This window comes from Equus caballus, chromosome 20, assembly GCF_041296265.1.
Source record: "Equus caballus isolate H_3958 breed thoroughbred chromosome 20, TB-T2T, whole genome shotgun sequence".
Taxonomy (NCBI): Eukaryota; Metazoa; Chordata; class Mammalia; order Perissodactyla; family Equidae; genus Equus; species Equus caballus.
This window is the reverse complement of record NC_091703.1, coordinates 7,491,675-7,505,448: the sequence shown is the minus strand read 5'-3', so window position 1 is coordinate 7,505,448 and position 13,774 is coordinate 7,491,675. Positions and strand designations below refer to the sequence as shown.

At 43.2% G+C, this 13,774-nt stretch overlaps 1 protein-coding gene across 49 annotated transcripts in view; it reads right to left on the bottom strand.

Moving 5' to 3' along the window:
- FARS2 (phenylalanyl-tRNA synthetase 2, mitochondrial) overlaps positions 1-13,774 on the bottom strand; it is a 465,546-nt gene that overhangs the window by 122,338 nt on the left and 329,434 nt on the right. The window contains exon 9 of one of the 49 annotated variants that reach the window (XR_011429877.1): positions 9,415-9,704. The exons of the other annotated variants lie outside the window; for them this stretch is intronic. The gene's annotated coding sequence lies outside the window, so the exon portion shown is untranslated. The remainder of the gene's footprint in view (positions 1-9,414; positions 9,705-13,774) is intronic. 49 annotated transcript variants of the gene reach the window in all.

The window sequence follows — 13,774 nt, the reverse complement described above, 5'->3', positions numbered from 1 at the left end:
GCCTGCTGCTATCACACTCCAATCTACACCTTGTCCTGCATGCCCCCTACTTTTGCTCCATGAATCTTACCAAAAGCCTAGGCTCAGCCCTCTGACCTTAGTTTGAAAGAGTTCCTAACAGAGAAGGAAATGGCTCCAACAGTGGGCCCCTTGCCCAACAATATGAATGCCAACTCTTACCTTTTCCAGTGATAATACTTCTGGGAAATCAAAGAAACCCCTCCTGAGAAAAAAATGTCTGGGATCTTTTTACCAAAAAGGCAATGAAAAGGATACTTTTAGGTCTCACTCACCAATAATCATTGCTTTCATCTCATGATCAACTCTAGACCCCATATAACAAACTCGTCCTGTGGATCCCTGTCAGGATCAATCCATTCTGTTTAGCTAGTGGATAAGAGCACAGACCCTAGAATCTGGGGTTCAAATCCCAGCTTTGTCACTTACTACTTGTGTGGACTTCACAAGTTATATAAGTTCTCTAAGCCTTGATTTTCTCATCTATAAAATGGTAATAATCATAGTATTCACTTTATAGAATTGCTATCAGTTTAAATGAGATATTGTATGTTAAGCATTAAGCATAATACCTACCAGTGCACAGTTCATAAATGCTAGCTGATATTTTAATTTTCTTCTTATTATCACATTCAAGAAATGTTTATGCACAAGGAAAAAATTTGTAACTGTGTATGGTGACAGATGTTAACTAGACTTACTGTGGTGATCATTTTGCAATATATATAAATACCAAATCATTGTGTTGTACACTTGAAATGAATATAATGTTATATGTCAATTACCCCAACAAAATAATGTTTATGTTACAAATTCACTGAGATTTATTAAAATATCTACTATAATCAGAGAGTTGTGTCATACTTTGTGGAGGATACAAAAATGAACAAAAATCAGCTCTGTCTTTCAACGGTTTGTGGTCTCGTGCAAGGTGAACATCACAGGCATTCTGTTTGGTGTTACTGGGCATGGGGCCCCAGCGATCAGCCCCACAGCCCCTGGCCCTGCAATCAGCCTGGGGGGGGTCACTAAAAGCTGGCCTCAGTGTTCCTAGGGTTGCTCCCAACCACTCAAATCTTCCAAACAATGTATACTGGCAGCAGAAACTTTGGTTACGTAAAAGTTTCAAAACTGAAATGATGCCAACTACTTGAAGGATACGGGAGATAAATGATCTATTTATATTTTTATGGAGAAGACATAACTGAAAAGAACACAGCACCCAAAGAAATGTTCCCTAAAATATACATACAGCATGGATGAGAGATATATGCACAGAACAAACAGATGCTAACTATATACCTATTCACACCAGCCTTAACTCTGCAAGACTCCTTAATTCAAGGAGATTTACTAACCACCATTGTAATTACAGAAATTAACCCTCTGACAAATCGGGGCATGGTGTACTTCTGTGATTTTTTTAAGACATTTTCTAATAAGATTGTTGAAACAGAATAATGAGGAGCTCTTAAATCCCAGCCTTGACGATTAACCCATAGACATTATAAATATATAGGACAATGTTGTTTTATAGCATTTATTCATTCAACAACGATTAACTGAGTACCTACTAGGTGCAGGAATTGTCTGGGCCCTGGAGATACGGCACGAACCATACAGACAAAGTTCTTGTCTCCATGGGCTGTGTTTGCTGGTAGACACTAAACATGCTAATAAATAATATATTTATAGAACTAAAAAATGCTGTAAAGAAAATAAAAAAGGGAAGTGAATGATATACTTCAAATAAGGAGAGTTGGGTAAAAGAAAAATCTAGCCTTTAAGATTTGAATTCTTTGAAGGGTAAAGAGAGAGAGACAGAAAAAAAAGAAGGCAAAGATTAAAAAAGCAAGCATCTGAAAGGAGGTTAAGGAGTCCTGGTGCTCATGAAATAGGAACCAAGGAAGGACACTCACCGAGAGATCCTGGGTCCAAAGACCCTCAATTCTGCCTTCTTCCCTTCACCCAACTCTGAATGGGTCCCTATCCACAGGGAGAGGGGGGCAACCTCTGCTCCCACTCCAGGCGCACAGGGCCCTGACATGCAGCACCCACTCTGGGAGAGGAATGAGCTGCTCTAGGAGGGCTTCACGGGGCTGGGGGCTAGAAGCTGAGACTGGCGCACAGGCAGCATGGAGATCTGAGTGGACGTACCTCATATGCTTGCCAGAAAGTGAGAGCAGGGACTGAGGGCATCACTTAGGAAGCCAGTCCTATTTCTGAAGTTTGAATGAAGCACTGACATTAGTGAGTTGGCAAAAGAGGCTGGCTGCTAAGAGATGTCAGGTTGGTATTTAACTTGGTGAATTTACCCAGGTTCAAGATACATGACTTTACTGAAGGGAATTTCTCTGAAATTAACCTATGTCTCTCAGACTACTTATAAACCAAACAGTAGTATATTTGTTTACAATGAGAAATATAACTGTGGTTGAGACCAGAAGGCAGTGTGCCTGGCACTTTATATATATTAATTCATTTAATTCTCACAACAATCAGGATGTAGTAGGAACTATTATTACCTCCATTTCACAGATCAGGAAACTGAGGTAAAGAGAGATTAAAATAACACGAAACGAGCGCAGAGCTGTAATTCAAACCCACGCAGTCTTGCTCCAGATTTCATGGTCTTAACCATTAGGTTACAAGCGAAGTGCAGGAGTTATAAAAAGGAGGAGAATCTAGAAGGTTGTTTGGGTCACTGGACTTGTGACTGATTATCCTGCAGAAGTTTAAAGCACATGTTTGTATTTTACCTGCATTTAATTCTAGTCTTTATCATCTGACCCTTCCACAGGAGACATCGTGCTTTATTTTGAACCTGTTTTTGTTCTACTGAATTCAAGGTATGGAGCTTGATGTTTAAGGCACAATAAGCTCCTCTAACTTTCTGAATGAAGAAAGCAGTGATTTGGGTGAGTTTGACAGAATAAGTTATAAATTTTCCAAGATGATATAGAAATCAGAGATGATTAATTCATCACCAAAACTTTTTAGATAACTCTAGTCAACATTTATTCAGGTCCAGGCTGGTAAATGTGTGCATGCTCCATCTTTACTAGCTTATAATGTTCATTCTGTTTTATTTTGAGGACATGGCTGATTTGTAAAATTCCAGTTTTAATTCCAAGTATTCCTTCTCATCTTCTGGGCCTACTTTTTGAATCAAGGCAGTTAACAAATACATTTTGATATCTGCTAAGTGCCAAATACTATGCTAAGGGTACAAAGATGAATAAGACATTGATCCCTACCAGAAAGGAAGGGAAAGAGGAGGCAGGAAAAGGCAGGTAGACCCAAAGTCACCCTCCCTTGCTTGGAATGGGATGAAAGTGCAGAACTTCCCTGGTAAAAGAGTAGCTAGTAATAGAGAACAACTGTACTCTTACTAACTATGGGTGAGGAACACAGTAAACAAAACTAAACCAAAAATACATCTGGGTCATTGTTTTCATTCTCCTGTTCATAAATCTCACACTCATGCTAACAACAAGCAAAGGAGCAATGGAGGTTTCATCTCCCCTCCCTAGGTATTCTCTGATGAAAATGTGTATCATGAGCTAGGAAAATTGTAATAGTTTTAGTAAACAGATTGATAATCCAAACCCTATTAGGCATGCTTTTTAAACCCTTTCTCTTTTCTAGAGCAGAGGAGCCACAGATGGGAATCCAAGGCTGTGAGCCGCAGAACACCAATGGGCCATGCTGGATGGACGAGGAGACCAGATGATTCCGCTCCCTCATTTCATAGGTAGCATTTGATTCTTAACTCATTTCTCCGAGTTAAGTGATTTGTCCAAGGTCACACAGCTAGTCAGTGGCAGAGCCATTACAGCCTAGAAATGTTCTTCCCTAATCTAATTTTCAACTCAATACTAAAGCCTTGATATTAAGGGCAGCATTAGACATACTCTGAAAACAGTGAGAGGCCATGGGAATAAGAATGATATTAAAAAGTCATAATCAAGGGCAAAAAGTAACCCCTAAGAAAATCTTCCCATTCTCATCTTGAGTCTCCTTGCTGCTCCCTCTCTGTCCTCAGTTCTGGCTTTTTCTTCTACTCATAAACTCATCATCATCTCAATCTGCCCAATTGTGAAAGACTTACATTTAAAAAATACCAATTGGATCCTGAAAACAGGATGGCTTCCTTGTATCACCCTATTACCATACATCCATTAAACCGTGAGTAAAAAACAGGTAAAAATGCCTCACTCTTTGAATGAAGTGTGAGACAACTAATCGCCACAAGGCACTAAAAATGGTAGAGCTGAAAAGGTTCTTTGTTGAAATGCATGGTTTATTTATCCTACAGCTTAAGGAAACATGCAAGGCTTGTGCAATTAATTTTAATATCTCACACGTGCCAATTTTTGGAAGCATCAGGCCAATTTAATGCAGCTGACTGTGCCAGACAACACAGTTGCCAAGACAAAGGCAAATTCAACTGGACCAAACCCCCCCAGTTCTCAGGTTAGGCCCCCTCCTTCTACCTGAAAGCATCCACACACAGCAGCTTGGTTTTTGGTGCATTTCACACACATGGAGGACATTTCAGAGGATAGTCAAGGAGGAAAATGACTACATGGCACTGAACAAAAGGACTGTCTGCTCTTCTGCTTTGATTTTCATCCTTTGTAAATGAATCTGTAAAGCCAGGGCCTGAGTGTGGGGACAGAGGGAGGAGCCTGGCACTCCTCTTCCCTAGTCCCTTAGGCTTTGTTAATCTCCTTACACTCTCTTCCAAGGTAATATTCAAATCAGCCACACAACTCAATTTACTTTGCTTGTGACTCTAATTGAATAAATCTAAAATAACAACAGACGCCCTGGCCCAGAGCCTTGCCCAAATTCCTCCCTAGATACTGAAAGCGCATTCTGGCTGTTTTAATTCTGCCTACAAGCAGGTAAAGGCACTCTGGTCCAGTCCCTAATTTTACATTAGAGGCAGAATGACTGTCATTTGCTGTTTCAGAGATTGCTAAGGTTTACTGATGGGTGAATGGTTTACAGGATAATCTAGGAAGAATTCAAACATCCTTGAAGGTTAGGAGGCTATCTTATCCAAGTCAGTTAGTCAGGTTTTTTTTTATCTTGAGGAAGATTAGCCCTGAGCTAACTACTGCCAATCCTCCTCTTTTTGCTGAGGAAGACTGGCCGTGAGCTAACATCTATGCCCATCTTCCTCCACTTTATACGTGGGACGCCTACCACAGCATGGCTTTTGCCAAGCGGTGCCATGTCCGAACCGGTGAACCCCGGGCCCCCGAGAAGCGGAACATGCGAACTTAACCACTGCGCCACTAGGCCAGCCCCAGTTAGTCAGTTTTTAATGCAAAGATGTTCAGTAAGGTACTATTCTGTGCCTAAATATCACTTCTTCAAAATCATAAGATCTGAGTCCACTATGGGAGTTTGTTGAGTCTATTTTCTAAGTGACATTAAGGTGAGTCCTCAGTGACCCTGTTTGTAGCTATTCCCATTTGTAAACACATTCAGAGAATGACTACCATAATAAACCCTCTCATTCTAGCTTCTCTCAATCCTTTTGCAGAGCGTAAGAATTTTTAAAATGATGTTATTGCCCACTGGGAGTAGAAATACAGGTTGAAGTCTTAGGAACATCATAAGATAAGCAAGCCACTGAGTTTAAAACTGGTGGATCAGACCTTGCAGTTTCCAAGCTTTTCTTTGGGAAGAGCATCACCTAATAACAATGCTTTCAAGGGAATCACGTGGCTAGGCATGCTGAGTGGCTTTTTAACATCACACGCATAGATATGCTGACATTCTTTCAGCTATTTGAAGATAAGGGTTGAAAGAAACCAATACACATGATTGGCACCTCTCAAGGAAAGGAAGGAGCAGCGCGGGGTGGCTGTGCTGTGGCTAACTGGTGATGGTGTTGTGGAGAGATCCTGTGTCTTAGTGACAAATGAGGGTAACCTTCTCTATCTGAGCGTTCCCCACAGGAGGACAGTCACCATGATGAACACATCTGCTTCTCAGTGTGCAGGTGTTTTCATCATACGTTCATTGTATATTATTTTTTTTTTTCCCAAGGAAGATTCGCCCTGAGCTAACACCTGCATCAGTCTTCCTCTATTTTGTATGTGGGTCACCGCCTCATCATGGCCACCGACAAGTGGTGTAGGTCTGCACCAAAGCAGAGTGTACTGAACTTAACCACTAGGCCATGGGGCCAGCGCCCATGGTATATTCTTAAGAGACTGGAAACTCTCATGGGTACAGTAAATGCCCCAGGAAGCACTTCGGGCCAAGGACTTCTTTCCTCAACAGAGACCAAGTGGTCTTCACCTTCCCAATAATCTTGCCATGCACTTGACCCTAGCCTCCTTCACTAGTAGAAATATTTCAAGTCTTTTTATTCCCTTGCAGGCCCCTGTGTCTCACCTTGGACTAATAAAGCCCAGGTCCAACTACTGCTCAGGCTGGAGACGGCACCAAGCAGTTCAGGGTGAAGATTGGCTCCCAACCACGGGACACCTGGTGGGAAGGTGTAGCTTTGCTAGCCCAAATCCCTCTCTGCCACCAGAACACCTGTGAACTCAAGCTCACGCTCTAATAAAAGCCAGCTGGTCGCCTTATTTTTGACTATAAGGGCAACATGTGATAAGTTACCTTAACATCCTGCCGCTATCATCAGTGCTGCCCAAAATAGCAGGGAAATGTTCACCAAGTGAATAAACAAATGTTGACATCACTACCTGGAGCAAACCTCCATACCTATTAAATATCCCACAGCCCGTGATCTCAGCTATTTGAGATTTTTTCCTTTTTATATTTGTTTTATGCCCCTCCGATCTCACATCTTGTTTCTAATCACAGCTCAGAGTGAAACACATGTAAGGTAATTACTCCTCGGTGCTCCGTGGTAGCGATCATTGATTAGAAATCATTTTCAGAGGGAACACTGTAACAAGGAGTTTTGATCAAAGCTGGATTATTATTTTAGTTCTTTGTCTCACCCATGTACATTTGCTCCCTCCTCCTGGAAGAAAATTTGTGTGTGTGTGAACATAGATCATAAGGGAGTTGCGTTTTTCTTAGAGTGGAGGCATTTATTTCCTTAATTAGTCTAAAATAAATATTTCTATAAAAAACTACTAATTAAGATTTTTCCTGAAGCTCATTTTTTCAGCCCTTAACGTCATTTCCTTCAATTCCATCTTTCTGGGATGAGGCCATGTTCAGGTCAAGATGCTGTGTGCTGCAGGGCCAGACCCAAAAGAGCCAGAGTGAATACGCTCGCTCATCACAGCTGCAGGCGCTGGAGCAGCATGAGGACAGGGAGGGGTCTCTGAAGACATCAGCTGGGCTGTGGAGGCTTTGATGCACCCAGTGAATTTATTCACAGGTCCCGTCTTTCTGTGCCTGCCCTGCCAGCAGCCTGGACCTTTAAATGATGCACAGCCACAGAGCACAATGTATCTCAAATTTGTCCTTCTTTTAAGTTGTTTACAGCTGTGCAGATTACTCTCTTATCTAATCCTGGAGAGCAAGTATCCAACGTCTGCAATAGAAGCTGGAGTGAGATGCACAGGAGGAAGTTCTTTTTTTTTTTGCCATTTAAGAAATCCTCTTCCATGCTTTTTCCTGAGGTGCTGGGTTAGAGTTCACATGCAGGGGCAAAGACAGGATATGCTATACCATCAGCTCTCAATTACTGCTTTAGATGGAGAAAAAAATAATTTAAGATAGTCTAAAAGGTTTTAAAGCTAACAATATATTTTTTCAGAGTAACAGTTTTATCTTGGAGTAAACCATCATCAGTCCTTACTCCAAACAATCAGAAAGCTTAAACAGTGGACAAGTGACTGAAAACAAAGGCCTATGAGGGATTTACAATGTTCAGAAGAGCATTCTCCATGGATTGTCCTGGTCAGTGAGCTCAAGCTTAAGCCTTTACTCTTTTACATTTATAGTTTTCTATAGTAATAAACTTGTCCCCCCAAAATGATAAGCTACAAGCGTCTAAAATGTGTATTATATATGTGTATACATAGATATTATGTGTTAGAATCCTTGCAGACATCCACATTTAAACACATATGTATATACGTATGTGGGATTAGCATAAGCCTATGGCTAAGAGGACTTCATTCATCCAGTGAATATTTACTAATTGTCCAATCATTATGGTAAGCACCAAGGAGAATAGATCAATAATACAAAATTCCTACCCTTGAGTTTATAGTCTAGTGGGAGGGACATTAAATCAGTAAGTGCAATAAAATGTTAGTGGCTTTTTGATGGACATACACTTAGGTACTGCGAACACCAGGTGAACAACTCTCCTAGGAGGACAGAGGTAGCATGAACGGTTCCCAGGAAAGCAGTCCTCGACCTGCAGCATGACGGTGCTTCCCTGGCGGCCTCCATGTCTGAACTCTTGGATACCTGGTAACCCATGCTTGGGATGCGTGGTAACTCACAGATGACCATTGTGGATGAGCAGCATCTTCTGTATTAGCTCCCTGGGTTAACACTAATCCTGAGTTTCATTACCTGCACTTGGCAGTAAGGGAATACAGTGTGGGAGTGTGCTGTCCTTAAAACTGTTGACATGCAAAATACAATGGACAGTTCAGTGTACCGTGATGCCCGCTGAACAGAATCAGTGGTGCGCCTTACCTCTCTGTGATGCTGTCATATCACACCACAGTGAGTAAGAAGAGCACCAAGGGAAATGAATGGCGTTTTGAAAATAAAGACAATCTTCTGAAACAGCTGTTTACTCCCAAAGGAAGAGAAGTTGGCCTGTCTCTGGCCTGCACTGGGAACAGGGCAGTGGGGGCTTTGTCACAAAACCTCTGCTGTTGGAAACCTCTGTATGAAACCTCTGCTGTCAGTTAGCTACGTGAGCAAGCAAGGCCAAGTCTATTACCCTGCCTGGAAAAACAAAATACAGGAGCTTGAACTAGGGGAGATGGCCCACTCCCAGCATTAATTTGTTTGTTCTGCATGATATAAAGCAAAGTCAGAGTTACTGTGTCTCCTTCAAGTCCAGCCATGACTACTTAATAGCTGTTTGACCATAGGCCAGCAAATTAGACTCTCTGAGCCTCAGTCCTCCTACTGTACCAGTACATAACAGAGTACCTCATAAAAAACAGGTACTCAATAGCATGTGCATCTGCACACACACACACACAACTCCCTAAGAAAAGTGCCCACACAGGATTACAGGAGAAAGAGACTTGAAAGACACACTCACAAAAAGTTAAACATTATCTCGGGAATACAACCTTTAAAAACTTAGTCCAACAGTGAAGCAAATATTAGCAAAGTGGAGCATGACTAAAAAAAAAAAAAAAGAATTATTCAGAAACCCACCAGACGAGTTAAGAGTAGATTCAAGAGACAACTTACCTTAGGGGAAGAATGTGACCCTTGGTCACTAAAGCTCTGAAGCAAGGGGAAGAAAGCAGATGATCCTTCAAAGATCTCCATGTTCTAGCCAGATGCTCAGGACCTGAAGCAGCAGACAGGCAGCGGAGACACCCCAACGTAGGGCCACTGACCACATCTCTAATGGACACAGACTGGTTCTGAGGGAGGACCTTGCCGGTCAGTCAGTGAAACGCTCCAAGAACAATATATACCTTTTCAAGGCCCTATACCCCAAGAGCCCTCACTGGCACTTGTTCTCACTGACTCACCTGCAAATAAAGAACCAAATGTTGACTAGAGAAGAGAGGAAGAGAGGTGGGATTCCCCAATTTACAAGAAAATGTGGCCCTTCCCAGGCACCACAGAGTTTTTCACAGGGCATTTATGCAAATGGCCTGATGCACTGGGAACCAAGTGCATCAGAAAGAAGAATTTACTTCTCATTTTTGAAAATCCCCAAAGATATTCTGAACACGTCAGACACAATTCCCAGCACAAATCTTCAAGAATTCTTGAAGTGCAGGGTATAAACATAACATTTCATATGCAAATTTCAAATACTCATTGAGACCAACATGGCTTCTGGTTAAATGACAACTTCTATGACAGGACATGAAACACCCAGGTACAGTAACAGGCACTGGGAAGACAAAGGCAGCCAGACAGAAGGCTGAAGAACACATGTTAAAATAAAAAATTCAATCATCTTGTTTTAAAATATTTGGATGCACTTTTAAGAGCTTCCTCTCATTTTAGACTTACAATGCTGCTTTCAAGGTAGGGATGTTATACCAATTTTTTAGATGATGAACCAGTGGCCCAGAGAGGCTAAGTGACTTGTCCAAATGAGGGAGTGCCCGGGTTAGAATGCAGGTCTCTTTCTACGACATCAATCAATTTAATTGCACATGCATCTGAGAGAAATCTCTTAAGAAGTAGCTTTTATCTTGGGGTGGACAGCCTAGCCAAGCTGCCTGACAGTTCTGAGTGCTGCTACGGGAGGCCTTGGAGTGCCTGTCACCCTCACTGCCCCTGTATAAGTCTCGGTGCTTGGGTTATATGATCCTATCAGCAGGCCTCCGATGACGGGACCAAGGATGGGTGCTGGCCATGCAGCAGCGAGTGGCCTGAGCTCTGCCCAGCAGGGAGCCCCCTCCTGCTGGTGACTCCATGGACCAATAAGATCCTCCCTCCTGAGGGGGCTGGACATGCCACAAACAGAAAAAGAGTCATTGGAACAAATGAAACAGACACCATCAGGTGCCCAGGCACTATCATGGTCAAGCCTGCGCAGAGGGCACATAACGGAGGCACAGGACAAGCTTCCTGGGTGCTAGCAAGGCACAGATCCTGAGAGGCCAGTTCTCAGCGAGGCCTGCTCTGAGAAGACTGGGGGGTTTTACGTCTCCCCTCCCAGCTCGTACATCTAAGCCTCTAGTCCCTGAAGTAGCTCTTTTCATTGTAACCCAAAAGAGCAAAGCGTATGATTACTTTAAAGTCCTGTATCAGAATATAGAATCTGAGAATGACTAAATGGCACCATCTCCCTCTATTTGGTACAGCGTCCACAGGCAGAAGTCACCATTCTGAAAGGGTGCTCCTTGCTTTCCCTGCCCACCTCAGATATCAGACTGGGCCTGAAATTGAGAGCTAGCCATAAAAATTGCTAGGGGGAGCTGCTGTGGTCTGAAATTTTCCTCTCAAATTCTTAAGCTGAAGTCCTAACCCCTAGTATCTCAGAATGTGGCTGCATTTGGAGACAGGATCTTTACAGAGGTAATTAAATAGAGAAGTCATATGGGTGGCCCCTAACGCAATACGTCTGGTGTCCTTATAAAAGAAGGAGCTTGGGATACAACACGTACAGAGGAAAGACCACGTGAAGACACTGGGAGAAGACGGCCATTTGCAAGCTAAGGAGAAAGGCCTCAGAAGAAACTAAGCCTGCCGATACCTTGATCTCCGAATTCCAGCCTTCAGACCTGTGAGATGATAAAACCCCAGTGTTTGGGCCACCCAGTCTGTGGTATTTTTTTATGTCAGTCTTGGCAAACTAACACAGAAATCTTCAAGTCGGTTCTCTATGAAGACACCAAAGAGGCTCTCAAATGACTAAAGCCATGAGCTGGGAGCAGCATAGTGATTTGGGAGGGACCTATCCTGGGTGCAGACCGCTCTGCGGCAGAGAGGCCACGTCCCCTTGGGCAAGATGCTGTACCTCCGCTGCCTGGTGTCCAGAAGGGAGCCTGTGACACTGCACATCTCGGGGAGGGTGGTGAAGGCGTAACGAGGTCAGGTGAGTACAGACTCAGCGCTGTGCTCGAGCCAGTGAACACTGCCCTCAAGAAAGGTCTACTTTTATTCTTTCACAGTTAATCAGACAGTGCCGGGTACCACTAACCAGATGTGACACAGCAAGGACGGGGTATTGATAGCTAAGTCCTCCTCACCAAGAATGACTGGACAGCCTTAGCCTGACCTGGCAATCAGGTACTCCTCATTCTGCTCTGGATCCTCTTCTTTGTCCTCCCTGTGAGTTTGCCACATCCTTGTAAGTATCTGGTGCCATGGTGTGCTGGGACAAATGGCTGTGTCATCTATTAGTCTCTCTGTGCACTTGTCTGAAGCTCCCTTTAACTGAGGGTGTTTATGGGAAGTTTTGATAAAGAGGCTTTGCTTCTCATCAGTACATTCTAGGGAACCCTGCTCCCGTCTGACGCCTGGAGCAGCTTTTGGTTTGTGAGTCAACCCCTGCTCACCAGCGAGCTCCGTCTGATACGTGAGCTGGTCGTGTCGGTGCAGTGGGTCAGGAAGACTAACTTGCTGACTGAGGCAGTCAGGCTAATAAAGAAAGTTCTTAAGTGTCAAAAAAATTACTTGGGCTAACAAAGAAGCTCTCAGGGGACAGAAACAGGACCCCATTGTACTTCCAAGCTGCCTCTGCTGGACTCCTGGGGGCAAGTAACGGAAATCTACTCCTGCTGGCTTGACGGGGAAAGGGACCTTGTTCTAGGTGCCAGGGGGCCAGGGAGAGGCATGCCTTCCAGCCCAGGAAAGCACAGGAATAGGGACTTGACTGCCCTCTGGACTCCATCGTGGTTTCCCACCTCTACTTTCCTCTATATCTGCTTGGTTCTCTTCTCTGCAGACACCATTCTTTGCCTCTCTGCTTCTCAAGGCAACAGATGATGTGGAAGGTACCTCTGTCAAAAGAAAGACTGAATCTCTGTCATCCTTAGTTGTAAATTCTCTTTGTGGGGGCCAAGCGTATGTCTGGGTCCAATCAGCTGAGACTGGGAGCTGTGGGGGGAAGGGAGCGGTGCGTGGAGAGGAAGCCTCACTGCACAAAATGGCTGCCAGGGCCCACTGCTCTGGATTGGGAGAGAGGAGTGGTTCACAGAGAAGGGGAAATCACTGGGAGCCGGGCAGACACCCCTAAAGGTAACCACTATGCTGTGAAGCCTCGGCTGCAAAAGCTCAGGGTTCTACAGTCAAACTCAAACCACCATCATATGGACTACACTTCCTAACAGAGATTTTTACTTTTAATCTTCCTCATAAGTGTTGCCATTTTCTTGGCTACATCCAGTACTAGAATTTCATATATGAATTTGAATTTTGGATTGCTCAATAGGTATCTCCAAACAGAAATGCTGATTAAAACAAAACAAACAAAAAACCTATCACATTTCTTTAAATTCAAAAAGAAACGCTACTGCTTTTTGTAAATTAGTATAACAAGGCTATTTTAAAATAGACTTCTAGTAGTTGATGTGCTTTGGAAATTATTTTACCATGAAATAGATTTTAAAACACCAATAGATGATGGCAAAATAGTGTCATCTCCTCAAAATGGTGGACATCCCTTGTTTCATGAGCACCCACAGCAACTATCTGGTATTCACTTACATCATCAGATCAACTGCTCAGTGAATTCCAAATCAGGACCCAAAGCGCTGGCTGCCTCGTGCAGGAGCCCTCTCATATTTAGACCCTACAGAGTAGACTTCAGGCCTGAATCAAACCCTTGAGAAACAAAGACACAGGGCCTGCCCAGAATGAAAGTCTCATCAAATATCACCCTGCAAACAGATGTGCTGGCTGCAAATTCTGATTCTGTCATTTCCTACCTCAAGGCATCCTTCTCATTTCCTCTACTGTACTTTTCTACCAGCAACATACGTGCTACCAACATTCTACAGCACCTACTGTGCTAAAAAAAAAAGTACATTGCAACCTTTTCTTAACGTGTTAAAAAAATTCCTCTCTCAGGTCTTAAACCCCACCACACTTTTCTTTTTTCCTCTTCTTATCCAAAACAATTAGACCTTGAGAAAGC